The sequence below is a fragment of the Ranitomeya variabilis genome, chromosome 1 (genome assembly GCF_051348905.1).
Source record: "Ranitomeya variabilis isolate aRanVar5 chromosome 1, aRanVar5.hap1, whole genome shotgun sequence".
Classification (NCBI taxonomy): domain Eukaryota; kingdom Metazoa; phylum Chordata; class Amphibia; order Anura; family Dendrobatidae; genus Ranitomeya; species Ranitomeya variabilis.
In genome coordinates this window covers 1,101,292,457-1,101,313,289 of record NC_135232.1, presented here as the reverse complement: position 1 = coordinate 1,101,313,289, position 20,833 = coordinate 1,101,292,457, and the positions used below count along the sequence as shown (strand labels likewise).

General features: G+C 42.1%; 1 protein-coding gene across 3 annotated transcripts in view; it reads left to right on the top strand.

Annotated features, from left to right (window-relative positions):
- Positions 1-20,833, top strand: part of SORCS2 (sortilin related VPS10 domain containing receptor 2) — a 1,081,958-nt gene that overhangs the window by 217,767 nt on the left and 843,358 nt on the right. The gene's annotated exons all lie outside the window — the stretch shown is intronic.

Below are 20,833 nucleotides of genomic sequence, written 5' to 3'. Positions count from 1 at the left end.
GCCATTCAAGGGTTAAGAGGAGGTAAGAAGCGGCTAGACAGCAATTAAGGGCTAGGCAGCAAAACTCTGAAGGGAAAAAAAAAAAAAAAAAAAATTTCCCTTAAACACTTCTCTTTCTCCTGCTTCAGCCCAAACAATTAACACTTTGTGGGCCGGCTATACTGTCATGAATCCCAATGGCTAGGGATAGCACAGGACAAGCAAAGTACAAATATATTACGGACGAGCTCTAGGGTGATGGAACCTGGGCTGACCGCTGCCCTACGCCTGACAAACGCAACTAGAGATAGCCAGGGAGCGTGCCTACGTTGGTTCTAGACGCCACGCACCAGCCTAAGAGCTAACTAGCACTGCAGAGAAAATTAAGACCTCACTTGCCTCCAGCGGAATGAACCCCAAAAGATATAGTTGCCCCCCACATGTATTGACGGTGAAATGAGAGGAAGGCACACACATAGAGATGATATATATAGTTTTAGCAAATTGAGGCCCGCTGTAAACTAGAAAGCAGAACGATACAAAAGGGGACTGAGCGGTCAGCAAAAAACCCTAATCAAAAAAACCATCCTGAGATTACAAGAACCCATGTGCCAACTCATGGCACATGGGGAGAACCTCAGTCCACTAGAGCTACCAGCTAGCATAGAGACATAATAAGCAAGCTGGACAAAAAACCAAACAACTGAAAATCAGCACTTAGCTTATCCTGAAAGATCTGGGAGCAGGTAGGCAGGAACCAAACAGAGCACATCTGAATACATTGATAGCCGGCAAGGGAAATGACAGAAAGGCCAGGTAAAATAGGAAACACCCAGCCACTGATGGACAGGTGGAAACCAAAGGCCGCAACCCACCAAAGTCACCCAGTACCAGCAGTAACCACCAGAGGGAGCCCACAAACAGAATCCACAACAATAGGCATTGCATCTGGTGGCAAGGTGCATGGAGCTGCATAGGCATTGCTTCTGGTGGTGAGGTGCATGGAGCTGCATAGGCATTGCCTCTGATGGTGAGGTGCATGGAGCTGCATAGGCATTGTCTCTGGTGGTGAGGTGCATGGAGCTGCAAAGGCATTGCCTCTGATGGTGAGGTGCATGGAGCTGCATAGGCAATGCCTCTGGTGGTGAGGTGCATGGAGCTGCATAGGCATTGCCTCTGATGGTGAGGTGCATGGAGCTGCATAGGCATTGTCTCTGGTGGTGAGGTGCATGGAGCTGCAAAGGCATTGCCTCTGATGGTAAGGTGCATGGACCTGCATAGGCATTGTCTCAGGTGGCAAGGTGCATGGAGCTGCATAGGCATTGCTTCTGGTGGTAAGGTGCATGGAGCTGCATAGGCATTGCCTCTGGTGGTGAGGTGCATGCAGCTGCATAGGCAATGCCTCTGGTGGTGAGGTGCATGGAGCTGCATAGGCAATGCCTCTTGTGGTGAGATGCATGGAGCTGCATAGGCATTGCCTCTGGTGGTGAGGTGCATGGAGCTGCATAGGCATTGCCTCTGGTGGTGAGGTGCATGGAGCTGCATAGGCATTGCCTCAGATGGTGAGGTGCATGGAGCTGCATAGGCATTGCCTCTGATGGTGAGGTGCATGGAGCTGCATAGGCACTGCCTCTGATGGTGAGGTGCATGGAGCTGCATAGGCACTGCCTCTGGTGGTGAGGTGCATGGAGGCACATGCTGCAGACAAGATGCACGGATTTCATTAAGTGGAGAGTGCCTGTTTGTGAATACGGCGGATCCTACTCCAGCAGGCCCTTCACTAAGACCAGAGTAGTAGTACTCAATGCCCGTCTTAATGAATCGGCCCCATAGTGTAAAAATGCCATATTTCAAAAATGCCACAGTGAATGTTTCCATTTCTGATGGTTTCAGACTGTGAAGTGTAGCAGCGTGAGCTGAGAAACACACAATCCCCACCCTACGCCCACACATGCCCAACATAGGCGGTGGTCTCACTCAGAATAGCTCGTCTGCTGCTCCTCTCCCCTTATCCATGAAGAGATCGGAGACAGATAATAATATTAGTTATTGTGTCTTGTTTTAGATTGTTGGCAGTAATAACAGCATGGGATCCCAACACTGTTATTATAATCGCACTCACCCTGCTAGTTATGAATTCTATATTCCAAATGTTACTTTAATAAGGAGATAGAAGTTTCTATCTTCTCTACAATCCCCGCAATAACATCTGGACTTCTATGTCCTTTTCCAGCTTTATAAAGACTTTAAAGCAAAGATTTCAGAATTTCTTGCAGACAGATGTAGATCGGTTTATTTAAAAGCAGAACTGGGTTTGTCATTGGTGATATATTTTGTGAATTTCTATAAGGGCGGGTATGTGTATCTCTGCTCCTGCTCTCCTGTCTGTCAACCTGCATATTGATGTAAAAGAGTGGTGGGATTTCAGTTCTGGGTAGGCACATCACTAGACAACTGCAAGGGCTGAGAAGTGGGGGGGGGGGGAGGTTCCGGCACCTATAGTACTGGATGAATGCTGATGAAGAGGAATCACACACACAAATATGGTGGGTGGCAAGTTACAAAGCATGGAAATCAGGACAGTTTCTGGACAAATTAGTCTGTTATGTGCATCAAAGGCATTGTCATCTTGTGGAGGATGAGGGCAGCACAGCCACACCTTGGTTTCAGTTACATTGTGGGCTGTCATGTGGATGTGACTCATTTCAGGAGCAAACAAATATTCAGAAGACACATGGATGTGACAACACATTTAATTCTGACAACATGGAGATCAGATCTAGGGAGGAAACTCCTGCCCTAACTTATAGAATAATGCACAGATTAGGAGATCTGGAATATTCGCAGATGCAGACGGTTTTGTGATTCAGCCGCAGTGATGATTTCAGGAAATAATAAACAAGATTACATATTAGGTTCTATTGTGCGACCTTAAAGGGAACCTGTCACCCCGTTTTTTCGGTATGAGATAAAAATACTGTTAAATAGGGCCTGAGCTGTGCATTACAATAGTGTAGTTTGTGGACCCCGATTCCCCACCTATGCTGCCGAAATACGTTACCAAAGTAGTCGTTTTCGCCTGTCAATCAGGCTGGTCAGGTCAAAAGGGCGTGGTGTCTTCCCCCAGATTTTGCGTAATTTTCCGTTGGTGGCGTAGTGGTGTGCGCATGCCCAAGGTCCGGAATCCTCTGCCAGGGTATTTAAAAGAGCGCGCTGTTCCTTATTTCATTGGTGATCGGTGGGCGCGGCCATCTTCCTTTGGCCGCGCGTGCGCAGAAGCGGCGCTCTGCTGGCCGCGGCGCTCTGCTGGCCGCGGCTTCAGGAAAATGGCCGCCGCGATATCCATCTGCGCACGCGCGGCATCCCGCGGCCATTTTCCTGAAGCCGCGGCCAGCAGAGCGCCGCGGCCAGCAGAGCGCCGCTTCTGCGCACGCGCGGCCAAAGGAAGATGGCCGCGCCCACCGATCACCAATGAAATAACGAACAGCGCGCTCTTTTAAATCCCCTGGCAGAGGATTCTGGACCTTGGGCATGCGCACACCACTACGCCACCAACGGAAAACTACGCAAAATCTGGGGGAAGACAACACGCCCTTTTGACCTGACCAGCCTGATTGACAGGCGAAAACGACTACTTTGGTAACGTATTTCGGCAGCATAGGTGGGGAATCGGGGTCCACAAACTACACTATTGTAATGCACAGCTCAGGCCCTATTTAACAGTATTTTTATCTCATACCGAAAAAACGGGGTGACAGGTTCCCTTTAATTAGATGCCGGGTCCTTAGGGGAACTTTATTTATAATTAAAAATGCTTAATTGTGACTGTAAGAATATTAGATGGATTCTTATTACCTTATCTGCTCATAATCCTCCGCAACTCTGTCCTACTAATTGTCTCATTAGTTCAGTGCAACTGTACAGGAAATAGTATCATGGGTTCACCGAAGAATACAAGTGTGAGGTGCAGTGCACTAGAGAACCTTTCTTTCCTTTCTTTTCTGTCTTTCCTTCCTATCCTTCCTTTCTTTCTTTTTTCTTTCTTTCCTTTCTTTTTTCTTTTGTTCTTTCCTTTCTTTTTTCTTTTTTCTTTCTTTCCTTTTCTTTACTTTCATTTTTCTTTGTTTCTTTCCTTTCTTATTAATTTCTTTCTTTCCTTTCTCTTTCTTTCTTTTCCTTCCTTCTTTCTTTTCTCTTTCCTTTCTTTCTCTTTCATTCCTTTTATTTTCTTTCTTTCTTTCTTCCTTTCTTTCATTTCTTTTCCTTCTTTCTTTCTTTTCTTTCCTTTCTTTCTCTTTTTTCCTTTCTTTTTTCTTTTTTTCTTTCTTTCTTTCCTTTCTTTCTCTTTCTTTTCTTTCTTTTCTTTCTTTCCTTTCTTTCTCTTTCATTCCTTTTCTTTCTTTCTTTCTTTCTTTCTTTCTTTCTCTTATTTCTTTTCCTTCTTTCTTTCTTTTCCTTCTTTCTTTTCTTTCCTTTCTTTCTCTTTTTTCCTTTCTTTTTTCTTTTTTTCTTTCTTTCCTTTCTTTCTCTTTCTTTTCTTTCTTTCTTTTCCTTCCTTCTTTCTTTTCTTTCTTTCCTTTCTCTTTCATTCCTTTTATTTCTTTCCTTTCTATCTTTTTTCTTTCTTTCTTTCTTTCTTTCTTTCTTTCTTTCTTTCTTTCTTTCCTTTCTTTCTCTTATTTCTTTTCCTTCTTTCTTTCTTTTCCTTCTTTTTTTTTTCTTTCCTTTCTTTCTCTTTTTTCCTTTCGTTTTTCTTTCTTTCTCTTTCTTTTCTTTCTTTTCCTTCCTTCTTTCTTTTCTTTCTTTCCTTTCTTTCTCTTTCATTCCTTTTATTTCTTTCCTTTCTATCTTCTTTCTTTCTTTCTCTTATTTATTTTCCTTCTTTCTTTCTTTTCCTTCTTTCTTTCCTTTCTTTCTCTTTTTTCCTTTCTTTTTTCTTTTTCTTTCTTTCTTTCTTTTTTTCTCATAATGGTCATCAGGTGTGAGTGGTCGACTTGCTTTATTTAAAGGTCAGGAATAGAGATGAATGAACCCGAACTTTTACCAGTTAGTTTCTGGTGCTAAACGCCGAACACAGACTTCTCCAGGAAGTCCGTTGCAATGTTCGGAGTTCCAAGGGAAGTCTGGAGAGAGAGAAAGGAGAGAGCGAATTTTCTTGAGAATGGTTCGAGATTGGGTGCTGTTCTGGTATCCTAATCGAACTTTGGAGTAAAGTTCAGGTCGGGTATCAGAAACCGAATTTCCACGGGTCCACTTATCCCCAGCCAGGAATCAAATTCAGATCTTTACAACGCTCTTGTGGAAATTTAACAGGGGCATAAATAAAGGAGTTTTTTTTTTGCAGACCTCAGAAAAATGATGCTCACCTGGCAAAATATACAGATTATGAGATGGATTCTTATGACATTATCTGCTCATAATCCTCTGCAACTATTCAGTTTACTAGAGAATATTTTTTTTTCTTTCTTTCTTTTTCTTCTTTCATTTTCTCTTTCTTTCATTCCTGATTTCCTATTCTTTTGCATGTGCGTCACATTTAAATGTTTCAGATCACCAAACAAATTTAAATAGTAGACAAAGCATTTTTTAAAATTAAGGTCTTCATTATTAAGGGAAGAAAATCAAAACCTACAGGGCCCTGTGTGAAAAAGTAATTGCCCCCACCTTAAAACATAAATTAACTGTGGTTCATCTCATCTTTGGAAAACTGAGTTCAAATTCCAAAGCTGCACCAAGGCCTAATTACTGCCACACCTGTTCTCGATCAAGAAATCACTTACATAGGACCTGCCTGAAAAAGTGAAGAAGACCAAAAGGTCCTCAAAAGCTAGACATCATGCCGCAATCCAAAGAAATTCTGGAACAAATGAGAAACCAAGTAATTGAGGTCTGTCAGTCTGGAAAAGGTTATCAAGCCATTTCTAAAGCTTTGGGACTCCAGTGAACCACCGTGAGAGCCATTATCCACAAATGGCGAAAACATGGAAGTGGTGAACCTTCCCTGGAGTGGCCAGCCGACCAAAATTACCCGAAGAGCACTGTGATGACTCATCCAAGAGGTCACAAAAGACCCCACAACAACATCCATAGAACTACTGTTCTCACTTGCTTCAGTTAAGATCACTGTTCATGACTCCACAATAAGAAAGAGACAGGGAAAAATGGCCTGTTTGCCAGAGTTCCAAGATGAAAACCACTGCTGAGCAATAAGAACATAAAGATTTGTCTCAGTTTTGCCAAAAAAACAACTTTATGATCCAAAAGACTTTTGGGAGAATACTCTGGACTGACAAAAACAAAAGCATAGAGCTAAAACAGCATTTCAGAAAAGGAACATCATACCAACAGTAAAATATGGTGGTGGTAGTTTGATGGTCTGGGGCTGTTTTGCTGCCTCAGGACCTGGAAGACTTGCTGTGGCAAATGGAACCATGAATTCTGCTGTCTACCAAAAAATCCTGAAGGAGAATGTCCAATCATCTGTTTGTGACCTAAAACTGAAGGGCATTTGGGTTATGCAGCAGGACAATGATCCAAAACACACCAGCCAGTCCATCTCTGGCTTAAATAAAAGAAAAATTAAGACTTTGGAGTGGCCTAGTCGAAGTTCTGACCTTAATCTGATTGACATGCTGTGGCATGATCTTAAAACAGTGGGTTATGCTCGGAAACCCTCCAATATGGCTGAATTACAACAATTCTGCAAAATTCCTGCAGAATGTTGTAAAAGACTCATTGCCAGTTATCGCAATCGCTTGATTGCAGTTGATGCTGCTAAGGGCGACCCAACCAGTTATTAGGTTTAGGGGGCAATCACTTTTTCACACCACAGACCTGTAGGTTTGGATTTCTTTTTACCTTAATAATAAAGACCTTCATTTAAACATTTAAAATCTGCATTATGTGTTTACTTGTGTTATCGTTGTCTAATATTTAAATTTGTTTGGAGAGCTGAAGCATTTAAGTGACAAACATGCAAAAGAATAGGAAATGAGGAAGGGGGCAAATAATTTTTCACACAACTGTATATATAATTTTTAAATTGTTTACTTGGTATTCTATTGTGGGTATCTTTGGTACATATCCAGGTTTAAAGTTTCTTCACTATCTGCACTTTAATTACAGGTTAGTTGTGTACTAGGGTTTATAGGGATATCCAACGTTGAGTGGTTGTGCAATTTTGCAAATTTTTGGTTGCCAACCTCCGCTGGTAGGTACAATATAGGGATTTAAAGGGTATTGTTGTCCCTTAGTACCCTACCTCTTGATCTATTCATTTGTTTTGGGATCTAATAAGCAAAGTATATGGGCACAACTTTCTATTTTTATAATTTTAGAGTTTTTTTAAGTGGACACTAATAAAAGTTATATTTTACTGGTCTACTTTTGTTTTCTTGCTGGTTTGATGTATGCAATGACAATGGACAATATTTAGATATTTCTAAGTATGGTAGATTATACATAGAAAATTAAGATACTCAGTGCGCAAATTAGCCAATTTGTGTGTGCCCACCTGCCACGTCGAGGCTTACCTTTCTTTGATGGGACCCTAAATTTTTCTATTAAATAAAGTCTACAAATGTAACAGGCAGGTAGAATATGATACTAACTTAAAATGGCCTAAGGGTATGTTTCCACTGTCAGGATGGCCGGCGGTATCGCCGCAGCGGCAAAGCCGCTCGGCGCTAAGCCCCGCCCCCTTTCTGGGACGCGATCATGCCGGATGTGTTAACTCTTCACATCTGGGATGTTCGCTCTGTCCCATAGGGCCCTGTGATATGCCTTGCGGGGACGCTGCGTCCCCGCAAGGTTTACGGACATGCTGCGATCTGAAAAGACGCGCAGCATGTCCGTAGTCGCAGGGCCGCCGCGTGCGGGTTTCCACGCATAGTGGAGACGGGATTTCATAAAATCCCCTCCACTATGCTGGAACATCTGGACGCTGCGTGTTTGACGCTGCAGCTCTGCGCAGCGTCAAACAAGCAGCGTTTCCTGAAAGTGGAAACATACCCTTAGAGTAATGGAGGAGTGTTCAGCAAACTAAGGAAGCAATTACCAACTCCACCTACCATAAATCTACTATCTATTGGAAGATGGCTGCCGGACGAGTCCTTGAGTGGAGATATGTGTCATCTCGGCTTTTAGCTGCGGTGATGTGAGCTGGAAGCATGCTCCAGCACATATAGTCCTGAGAGAGTTATCAGGCCATTCAAGGGCCGGGTTTTACGAGCAGTCATAAGAGATGGGTGGGAATGATTGCTCACATATCCCAACCCCCAGGGAAACCGCTTCCTGTGCCTACCTTAAAATCGCAGCTGAGAGTACAATCCTCTACACGATCTATTATCTATCTCATATCTATCTGTCTATCGATTATCTAATATGTATAACCTACTTATCGTTTATCTATCGATCTCTGTTTCCCCACTCACACATACATAGTAATCTTTTACAGTATTTATTGTGTTCCATTTTAGCGAGAGGATTATGAATTATGAGATTAATGTTTGTTTGCTTTTTTGTGGAGTAATTGAATTGAGTTATTGCTGCGGTTACTTGGCGTGCAAATTATTGTTTTCTAATTGAAAAGGTTTTGGGAATAAATGATTTCCCTTTAGAAAACCGATATGTTTTAGGTATCACACAGGTAGCAATGAGCGAGAAGAAATATTTCTAATTAATCATAAATAGCAATAATTCCATCTCGGAGACGCATTGTCCTGGAGGATGAAAACAATGGAGAATCTGTATGAAGAAGGACGGGTTAGGTTAAACCCAGAGACTTTTGGGCACAGATAATTGGATCTTTTTATCATTTTTACAGTAGTATAACAAAATGAACCATATTATATCCTTAATTGATACGTTATGTGGAAATACAAGGTCTAGGTGGAACAATTATTAACATATACATTAGTATTATGCATCAATGCCGACATTCCAGAATTTAGAGTGTTACAATTTTTTAAAACAAATGTGGGGATTTGGGATATACCAAAGTCAAAGCTATCTGTATGAAACCCTTTGGATATACCAGACCAAGAAGATCTCAATGAAATCTGTATGAAACTCATCCTAAAAGTGGGCAGTCTTGGCTGGTGTTGGGGATATTCTCAGATGAGTGGGTATTTCTGTGTGGGTCTGGGAGTGGGGCATAAACAATAATAGCAATCTTAGTAGTGACGACAATGTATATAAAGCGCTGCGGAATAAGATAAGCATAATAAATAAAATACATGAAAACCTGTACGTATTTACCAACACCACTGCTGGTAAGATAGGGACATTTAAGTCTCGCCCCTGAGGATCGACCCAAGAATGGATCCTAGAATGTTAGAGTAGGCAGGGACCTCCAGGGTCATTGTGTCCACCCCCTGTTCAATGCAGGATTCATTAAACCATCGCAGACAGATGTCTGTCCGACCTCTGTTTGAAGACTTCCATTGACGGAGAACTCACCACCATTCATGGCAGCCTGTCCCACTCATTGATCACCCTCACTGTCAAAACGTTTTTTTCTAATATCTGTGTCTCCTCACTTTCAGTTTGATTCCATTACTTCTTGTTCTTCCATGTGCGAATGAGAATAATGATGATCCCTCTACACGGTGACAGCCCTTCAGATATTTGTAGACAGCTATTAAGTCTCCTTTTTTGCAAGCTAAACATTTCCAGATCCTTGAACCGTAGGACATACGTTGCAGTCCGCTCACCATCCTTGTACTCCTCTACTCTGAACGCCAAAGCTGGACAAAAATTGCCTACTTTTTTACAGAGTTTATGAAAATGTCACCCCAATGTCAGCCTAGGGCATAATCAAATTTGCTGGGACTGTTCCCCAAAATTCAGCACAGTCCTGGCACATTCGGGGCTGTTGGCAACTCTGCCTGTACCCTGGTGCCCTGGAATTAGGACAAATATGTGTAACTTGCATCTCTTAGCCCCAATGAATAATCTATAAACAGACTTCCATTTAGAAGATCGTCCACGCGTTTTTTTTGCCCTTTTTTTTTTTGCACATCACTGGTTGTAAAACGGAGGCTAACGAAGAGGGTACAAAATAATGGCTTAAAGTAAGACTCGGTTCATTTCTCATCCAGAAAATCTGTCTATTTTGTTCTTAAAAAAAAAAATAAGAGCAATAGTATTCATGTCCAAAATGGATCAGTACTGGGTACTGTCTGAGTTTCGGCATGTGTCAGTTTTTAGAATGAAAAAAAAAACATGCAGATATTACACTCACCGGCCACTTTATTAGGTACACCTGTCCAACTTCTTGTTAACACTTAATTTCTAATCAGCCAATCACATGGCGGCAACTCAGTGCATTTAGGCATGTAGACATGATCAAGACAATCTCCTGCAGTTCAAACCGAGCATCAGTATGGGGAAGAAAGGTGATTTGAGTGCCTTTGAAGGTGGCATGGTTGTTGGTGCCAGAAGGGCTGGTCTGAGTATTTCAGAAACTGCTGATCTACTGGGATTTTCACGCACAACCATCTCTAGGGTTTACAGAGAATGGTCCGAAAAAGAAAAAAAATCCAGTGAGCGGCAGTTCTGTGGGCGGAAATGCCTTGTTGATGCCAGAGGTCAGAGGAGAATGGGCAGACTGGTTCGAGCTGATAGAAAGGCAACAGTGACTCAAATCGCCACCCGTTACAACCAAGGTAGGCCTAAGAGCATCTCTGAACGCACAGTGCGTCGAACTTTGAGGCAGATGGGCTACAGCAGCAGAAGACCACACCGGGTACCACTCCTTTCAGCTAAGAACAGGAAACTGAGGCTACAATTTGTACAAGCTCATCGAAATTGGACAGTAGAAGATTGGAAAAACGTTGCTTGGTCTGATGAGTCTCGATTTCTGCTGCGACATTCGGATGGTAGGGTCAGAATTTGGCGTAAACAACATGAAAGCATGGAACCATCCTGCCTTGTATGGAGCATCTTTGGGATGTGCAGCTGACAAATCTGCGGCAACTGTGTGATGCCATCATGTCAATATGGACCAAAATCTCTGAGGAATGCTTCCAGCACCTTGTTGAATCTATGCCACGAAGAATTGAGGCAGTTCTGAAGGCAAAAGGGGGTCCAACCCGTTACTAGCATGGTGTACCTAATAAAGTGGCCGGTGAGTGTATATCAGCTATACAACTGATATGTTATTGTTTTATTCCTAAAATGGAACAGTAAAATTAGACTTCCTAATGAAGATGAAATTTAACCCAGAGGTCACTTACGGTAGTGAAAAATGTCCAACGTGCCAAAATTCACCAAAAATATCACACGGGGTGCGCCGCTGTGATACATTTCCCAAATTTTTTGTCTGTCTCGTGCTATCTGCATTTGAAACAATGTTCATTAATCTTTTTGATTTCCGTTGCTCTTTGGGGGTCAGTTGTGTTTTACTCAAACCTGTATAAAATATACAAAACCAAAAAAAACATTAAAAAATAAAGAAATAGCTGAAATGCATTTTAACGTATCACTACATAAATAAGACCTATTACAGTAAAGTTCTTTTGATCTGGCATTCGATGACTCAAAAAGTTTCATAAAACGGACTTGTTTTTGATGAAAAACTATAAATCAAAATCTGTAATTTAACCCAGAATATTCAATTAACTGCCCAGAAATATCAGGAAGTTTTTACATATGAATCTTTTGGTATGTCCATATAGATGTTTTTTTCCCAATAAAAATGATACCTTTTCTGTAGAAATCCGATGTGCCAGTGATGAGAAATCTAGCATAGAAGTCATATGCAAATCAGGCTTGAAGTGCACCTGGGGTGTGGTCATGCAGATGCAGTCCAAGTGTATTAACACACCCCTAGTGCACTTCTAGCCTGGTTTGCATATGGCTTCTACAATAGATTTCTCATGACTGGTACATCAGATCTCTACAAAAGAGGTATCATTTTTACTGGAGGACAAGCACCTACACAGCTATGTCATTAGTTTTATATGTGAAAAAGTGCTGCCAGGTTTCCTTTAAATGCTAAATAAAGTAAACATCACCGCTTTTGTGGTCCAGTACGCAGGGCAGTTGGGTTTGCAAATGAGTGAAGTACATTTATCAAAACTAATGTGAAGGAATAATAGCCAGTCACATTACTGCTTTGTTTTTTTGTGAAAAAAAGATATGTCTATACATACCAGTCCAGTGTAAGCCAAAAGGACACTCTTTTGGCAAACATTGGGTCCAAGGCAGCCTGTAGACAAATTGGAGGTATGTCAATGAATACTCTTAATTTATACCTCCAACATATATAAAAATGAGACACGAACAAAACTGAACACATGAGGCATCTGTGGCTGGCACAAGAGGGAGGATTGTTGGAGGCATCTCTTAGCAGGTGACATGCATTGTTATACGAATCTAGGTGGCATGTCGTGGACATATCGCACAATGGGACCAGTGGCTGGAATAGAAAGTTCTGAGTCTGGGGCATCTGAGGCTGGAACGTTGTACTGTGGCTGAAGGGCCATTATGGACATCACCTTGGAGGGTTTATGCAGCTAACACCTTGGGGAGCATCGGTTGCTGGCACCTTGGGGGAACATCTCTAGTAAGCACTAAACATTTAAGCTGACCACACACATGAGAAAACTGTTGGCTAAACGTTCGTTTACAGACAGCTATCTCTCCCAAAACACGAGTGCTTGGCTCTACCGAGAGTTTGTGTGGTTTTTTTTTAGCAAGAAGAGAGGAGAGGAGAAGCCTCTGGTAGTGGATTATCTCCCGTGATATCAAAAGAAGCATTTGTTGAAAATCCAATGGCCTGATCCTTCTCCCCTCTTATATCATCTGTCAGAGGAGAGACTAGAGGACCCCAAGCATTTCAGATGGCTGACTTGCATCTGAGCTGCATGGGGGGTCTTAACATTTTAGTTATAATGGTATCTGTGAAATAAAGGTATCAGTGAAATCTGTGGCTGGAGTGGGTCATCGGAGCCTGGCATCATAAAGGGCAAATATAAAAGACACCTTGGAGGGCAACTGTGTCTTATCACTCTGGAAGTGAAGAACATCTGTGTCTATCACCCTGGAAGTTGGGGACATCTGTGGCCATCACCCTGGAAGTATGGGACATCTGTGTCCATCACCCAGAAAGTGGGGGACATCTGTGTCTATTATACTGGAAGTTGGAAACATCTGTGTCTATCACCCTGGAAGTGGAAACATCGTGTCTATCACCCTGGAAGTGGAAACATCTGTGTCTATCACCCTGGAAGTGGAAACATCTGTGTCTATCACCCTGGAAGTAGGGTATATCTGTGTCTATTACACTGGAAGTGGGGGATATTTGTATCTATCACCCTGGAAGTGGGGGATATTGGTGTCTATCACCCTGGAAGTAGAGTATATCTGTGTCTATAACCCTGGAAGTAGAGTATATCTGTGTCTATAACCCTGGAAGTAGGGGACATCTGTGACTATCACCCTGAAAGTGGGAAACATCTATGTCTATCACTCCGAGAGTGGGGAACATCTGTGTATATCACCCTGGAAGTAGGGGACATCTGTGTTTATCACCCTGGAAGTAGGGGATATCTGTGTCTACTACACTGGAAGTGGGGGACATCTGTGTCTATCACTCTGGAAGTAGGGGACAGCTATGTCCATCAACATGCAAGTGGGGGACATCTGTATCCATCACCCATGGAAGTGGGGGACATCTGTGTCCATCACCCTGGAAGTGGGGGACAATGTGTCCATCACCCTGGAAGTGAGGGACATATGTGTCCATCACCCAGAAGTGGGGAACATCTGTGCCCATCACCCAGAAGTGGGGGACATCTGTGTCTATCACCTTGGAGGGCCAAACACTGTTAGAAGAACCTCAACCTATCAGGACATTGCTGGCTGCCTTCATTTATGAATACGTATAGCTTGAGGTCCTCTTGTATGCACATTTGACTGATATATTTTTTGTAATAATGTTCGGCAATGAAGGAAGCTTTAATTTTTAGTCATATTTACCTAATTAAAACAAGCCGTTTGCACAACAATCCCAGCCATACTCATTTACAGATAAATTAAAATAACTCACCAAACCGTATCCCTCCACTGAATATATTATTAACTCATTATTACTCATTTGAATAATCTCTCGCATCCGAGCCAATATCGCCATCATTTTGGCATAATACAATATTAGAAGCCTTTTTTTATTTGCAAAATGAATAAAAAACAGCACAATGCTGGCACGAGCCACCAGCGATAACCTTATTTGACCTCCGTACGGCCGCCATCCTTCAGTACGGTGGACAGGTTTTGTACTAAGGGCCCAGCTCTTGCTGTTTGTCAAAAGCGCAGCCGGCTTTGGATGTTCACTTAGAAAAACATTCATTTTAACGTGAACACAGTTGGCACTATAGTCTGTGCCAAGCTGTGGCGTCAATGTGCGGTGGCATTGTAATGCTTGAGAGCATCTCTTCAGCCTGCAGCCATGGGGATTCCAGGACACAAGTTAATCAGCTGGTTCTTGGCTTAATAGGGAGTCATTTACATAATATAATAAATTGTAAAATGTCACCAGTCATCGTATAATCCAGAATTTCTCATCATTCGGCACTTGTTTCCATCAAAATGTGCTCTGATCGTGAGACTCAGTTGTGAGAAATAATGACTTTTCTGATTATAGTTTTTTCTTCGTTCTTTTTTCTACGGAAGTAAATTCTAAAGATTTTTTTGTGGCCACCTGATAATAATCTAAAACATATGGCACCCATCAGTTCCCATTCAAGAATATTCATACCATGAAGGCAGACCATGCGGGAGCTAAGGGGCCCGTGAGAAGAAGGTTAGAAGTCTAGTTGGTCCTGTTTCGTATTGTACAGGGAGAAGAGAATCTGTACTTTACTAATTTCCTTAAAGACCCACATGGTTAACTAGCAAATTAATAGGTAACTGACCCAAGGCCCAAAGATCATGAAAAGGGTTTGAAGGGGATATAAACACCAGGCTCTGCTCTACTTGGAAGTAAAATCTAGAAGCATAATGGGAGGCCATTTTGAACCTGAAGACAACAGTAATTCACATGGTCAAAACTGTCCCACCAAAGAACCTGAAGATCCTCCAATGAGTCAAAACTCTAAATAATGGACATCTAAATAAAGACAGCCACATTTCTAGCTATAGAAAAGACCAGCATTATCATGGTGGGTCCAAGAAATTCCATATTAGTGTTGTAATATATTTATAGATATTTATGGATCTAAAAACAGTTCTGTGAGTTTTTACTGTGCAAGCAAAAAAGTAATACATAATAATTAAATAAAACAACAAATATATTGTTCAGTGCAAAAATGTTAGGCATGTGTAGAAAAATGCTGCAAAGTAAAAATTCTTTAAAAAATTAAGTGTTAATAGTGTTTTTTTTATCAATTAACAAAATGCCAAGTGAATGAACAAAAAAAATCAATCTAAATTAAATCAATAGTTGTGTTTGGTGGACACAGATGGAAAAGGGCCTATGTGCAAGAACAGTATGTGGGCCCTTTGCAGTCCTATAGCTCATCATAATGCATGATTCCAAAAGCTTTGGAGATGGAAATGGGCTCCCTTACCTCATTGTCCTGTGTGCGACTGCACAGGTTGGACTATTGATATGTCCATCCCTGGACCACACATTACCTTCATCAGGTCTTCTAGGTACAATTGCACAAAGTCAGGTTGTGAAAGGAAGTTTCTAGTCACAGGTCATACAGTATGGCAAGACTGAGCACAGCAACAAGACACAAGGTAGTTATGCTACATCAGCAAGGTGTCTCCCAAGCAAAGATTTCAAAGCAGACTGGGGTTTTAAGATGTGTTGTTCAAGATCTTTTATAAAGGTACCAACAATTGGTTAACGTTGGTATCCATAAACACAGTGGTCCACCAAGAAAATTGTGCAGCAGATGAAAGACACATCATGCTTACTTCTCTTTGAAATAGGAAGATGTTCAGCAGTGCCATCAGCTCAGAACTGGAAGCAACCAGTAGAACCCAGTTACACCTATCTAATGTTCGGAGAAGTAATTAAAGACATGAAAACAGTACAAAGTGACTCAAATATGCATGAAAACATAGGAATTAGGGTGTATAAAGTTTGGTAGCAGTTGCTCTTGGGTTGATGAATTAAAAAGTGAAATATTTGGCTGTAAGAGAAGGGATTTTGTTCATCGAAGAGCTAAAAAGTTGTAGAATAATGAATATCTGAAGCATGGTGGAGGGTACTTGCAAGTTTTGGGCTGCATGCAGTTGGGAATTTGGACTGGATTAATGATGTCCTCAATGCTGAGAAATACAAGCAAATACTTGAGGGCAAGTTACCTATTGTTTTTAGATCTACGGGTTGTTTGGATGCTTCACTCCACGGCAGTCGTAAAAATTGTATTGTATAATAAATATGTCTGGTACCAAGAAGAAGAACGAGGTGTCGGGATTGGAACTGTATTTGTCGTCCAGAAGCGAGGAAGGTCAGGCATATAAAACACCTCTGATAAAATCTATAACCACTGTCCTGCTGAATGTATAACTGAGTGGATTTATTGATCCATTAAACTTTCATCTAGGGCAGCGTCTGTAAAGAATCCCACAAGAAATGTAAACTGAGTCGTTAATCTTGGGATCAATACTTTTGGGAGTTTTAGGAAACTGCTGCACAAAAAGTTAGAAAAATAGAAGAAAAACATGGCCTTATGACAATGTAGCCTGTATTTATGGAGGGAAGAGTGTCTACAAATTATAGTCCTGTAGCTTTTCATCGGTACTGAAGATCCTAAGGAAGCAAATGGAAAGATCCAGCAGCATTCTTCTGACCCTTCCATCAGAGATCTATGGCGGTCACAGCAATTTTTCGCCATATTGGTTTTCACCTAAACTTCCAGCAAGGCTTTGCTCATATGACATTTGGGGAATATGCTTAGACACAATGGCTCTAAAAAAAAAAAATAAAGCAACTGACCATACACATGCATGCTCCATTTGGCAGAGTATCCATGTGTTCTCAATGCTTAGTGGAGAATAAGATGCTGCCAGACAGCTCTGGCGGTGGCTTTAACATGCCAGATCCTTTTTTCACCAAATTCATTGGGCAAGAGTCAGACGGCCCCCACATACATAACATACTCATCTGGTCCCATGATTACGTTTGCTTCTATTTGTAATAACACCCTAACATTTAAATTTCCACAGATATTTGTAGCTTTCTACACCAGATGCTGCAGAGATATCGAGATATCCAAAAGTTTTTAGAAACACAGAATATTTAATTCTCTGGCAGCTATTAAGTTTTATTCATTCTGGACTAAAGGAATTTTGCTTTGCAAATCAAATGCATCCTGAGTATTAGAGAAATGAATTGGTAAACCAGACTTTATCAACCTTGAATTAATATATAATCCCATGTGACAAGAATTGTCTGCCAGCACCCCCTAACATCTCACACTAAATAACATTTCTATATGTTAATGTATGGGAAATATATTCTAATCCAATTCATTTGCATTTAGATTTATTATATTTACCTTTTTTTTCAGATTCAAATGCAATTTTTTAATCTATCTAACTATCTATATATACACACATATATATGACTGTAGCCTCTAGTGAGGAGTGCTGTGAGTGGTGACTGTAGCTGCTAGTGAGGAGTACGGTGAGCAGTGACTGTAGCCGCTAGTGAGGAGTACGGTGAGTGGTGACTATAGCCACTAATGAGGAGTGCTGTGAGCGGTGACTGTAGCTGCTAGTGAGGAGTGTTTTGAGCATTGATTGTAGCCACTAGTGAGGAGTGCTGTGAGCGGTGACTGTAGCCGCTAGTGAGCAGTGCTGTGAGCGGTGACTGTAGCCAGTAGTGAGAAGTGCTGTGAGCGGTGACTGTAGCCACTAGTGAGAAGTGCTGTGAGCGGTGACTGTAGCCACTAGTGAGGAGTGTGGTGAACAGTGACTGTAGCCACTAGTGAGAAGTGTGGTGAGTGGTGACTATAGCCACTAATGAGGAGTGCTGTGAGCAGTGAATGTAGCTACTAGTGAGGAGTGCTGTGAGCGGTGACTGTAGCTGCTAGTGAGGAGTGTTTTGAGCATTGATTGTAGCCACTAATGAGGAATGCTGTGAGCGGTGACTGTAGCCGCTAGTGAGGAGTTCTGTGAGCGGTGACTGTAGCCGCTAGTGAGGAGTGCTGTGAGCGGTGACTGTAGCCGCTAGTGAGAAGTGCTGTGAGTGGTGACTGTAGCCGCTAGTGAGGAGTGCGGTGAACAGTGACTGTAGCCACTAGTGAGGAGTGCGGTGAACAGTGACTGTAGCCACTAGTGAGAAGTGCTGTGAGCGGTGATTGTAGATGATAGTGAGGAGTGCTGTGAGCGGTGACTGTAACCACTAGAGAGGAGTGCTGTGAGTGGTGACTGTAGCCGCTAGTGAGAAGTGCTGTGAGCGGTGACTGTAGCCGCTAAAGAGGAGTGTGGTGAACAGTGACTGTAGCCGCTAGTGAGAAGTGCTGTGAATGGTGACTGTAGCCGCTAATGAGGAGTGCGGTGAGTGGTGATTGTAGATGATAGTGAGGAGTGCTGTGAATGGTGACTGTAGCCGCTAGTGAGGAGTGCGGTGAGTGGTGAATGTAGCCGCTAGTGAGGAGTGCTGTGAACAGTGACTGTAGCCACTAGTGAGAAGTGCTGTGAGCAGTGACAGTAGCCGCTAGTGAGGAGTGCTGTGAACAGTGACTGTAGCTGCTAGTGAGGAGGGTGGTGAACAGTGACGGTAGCCGCTAGTGAGGAGTGTGGTAAACAGTGACTGTAGCCGCTAGTGAGTGCTGTGAACAGTGACTGTAGCCGCTAGTGAGAAGTGCTGTGAGCAATGACAGTAGCCGCTAGTGAGAAGTGTGGTGAACAGTGACTGTAGCCGCTAGTGAGGAGTGCTGTGAGCGGTGACTGTAGCCACTAGTGAAGTGCGGTGAGTGGTGACTGTAGCCACTAGTGAGGAGTGCAGTGAGCGGTGACTTTAGCCGCTAGTGTGGAGTGCTACTGAGGAGTGTGGTGGCTGCTTTATGCACGCCCCCTTGACTGAAAGTCCATTACTTCTGGAAGAGTGGGCAGCTTTTTACCTGCAGATTCATCCTATGTCTGTATATAGATAGCGGTGACAGGATCGATGTTATGCTTTGCTTTTCCTAAGTGCTTATTTTTGAAGTGGCTGACACTCAATACAACTAATATGGAAGGCAGAAACTCTAACAGTGATCCAAAGGCAGCACTGTTTTGTATGAGAGTATATATACTGCCTAAAAACCTAAATAGTTTTGTTTACAGGCAAAATCTGCTGGTATATACAGATATATCTCAGACTCCTACTACTTATTTAAACCCATAATGTACTGGTGTACACATACTTACATACTACATACATAATTATTGCAAAAATACTGGCGCAAAAACAGTTACAATAACATTATTTTTGTGATCTACTTTTTTAAATAAAAGTTTAAAACGATAAAATTACGTAACTCTTGACACTTTAGCGCAGCTTTATGTTACTGTATGATACAGTCAGGGTGTGCCTGTATGGAGCCGGGTCAGGGGCTGTAATATATAGCCGGCATCTGTCTATAGCAGCAGAGATCTGTGCAAGTCAAAATGTTTGTTTAACTATTTAAATGCTGCAGTGAATCCCTGACAGCAGCATATAAATGGCAGAATTTTTTTTCACCACTAAAATTAAAAAAGCAAAAACTATACATGTTTGGTATTGCTGTAATTGTACTGCCCTTGATATTCGTGTTTCCCAATTATTTTTTCCTTCACAATGAACGCTGCAAAAAAAACCTGGAAAACAATGGTAGAATTTACGTTTTTTACAATTTCAGCTCAATTAGATTTTTTTCTTTCCATACATGTTACGGGAAAATTAATGGTGCAAGTCAAAACTTCTTCTCATTCCACAAAAAAAATAGATACAGCTATGTCGCTGGAAAAATAAAAGACAAAAAAAATCTTGTATGTACATACATGTGCAATGTGTATATGTGTGCCTAATACATAAATGCATGTGTTTTTGCTGTAGGTGTGCATTTTATATATGCTTGCGTATATGTGTGTGTAATCTGCGTATGCTTGTGTAAAATGCGTATGCTTGTGTAATCTGTGCATCCTTGTTCATGCATGCGTAATATACATAGTTCATACGTGTATGTACTGTATAAATGTGTACATGAATGTGGGACATATCAGAGCAAGGGCCAGACACATGTCCTACCCAGGAGCCCTCAGCTGATAATGTTTGCCACTGGTATGATAGACAGACATAGATAATGTCACAGGAGCAGTAATCTTGGCACCCCGGCAGCTGTTAATATGGACTGGCTTAGAGCAAACTACTCCATTTATAAGATCCCAGAAGTTGTCCAGGCCTTCACCCTTTAACCCTTGTACAGAGTTCATAGGAGCGCCAGAATTGGGGCAACGGAATCATCTGCTGACCGGTGGAGCAAGATGGCAGCAAGAAAGCTCATTATGCAAGATCAGTACCAAGGGTTCAAGTCAGAGACAAAATCGGAAAGCAATTGGGGGGTCAAAATACAAGCTTAGGTCAAAAATGGGAGAAACAAAGATGCTCGGCTGGAGCAATGGATCAGAGCTGTAACCAGGTATAGATGAACTTAATAACTGGCAGCCGGAGACTGTATGCTGGGGTGTATATGGAAGGGGAGCCCTACCCATGGCTCCCAGCAAAGGGCTAATTACATTACCAGCTTAATTCAGCAAAACACAGGTGGACTGGAAAAGGACAACTAGACTCAGCAATCTTAAAGATAAACAGCCACAAATTGCCGTCGTCCATCAGTAACGGAGGTATTCGTGCACCGCCGCCTAATGA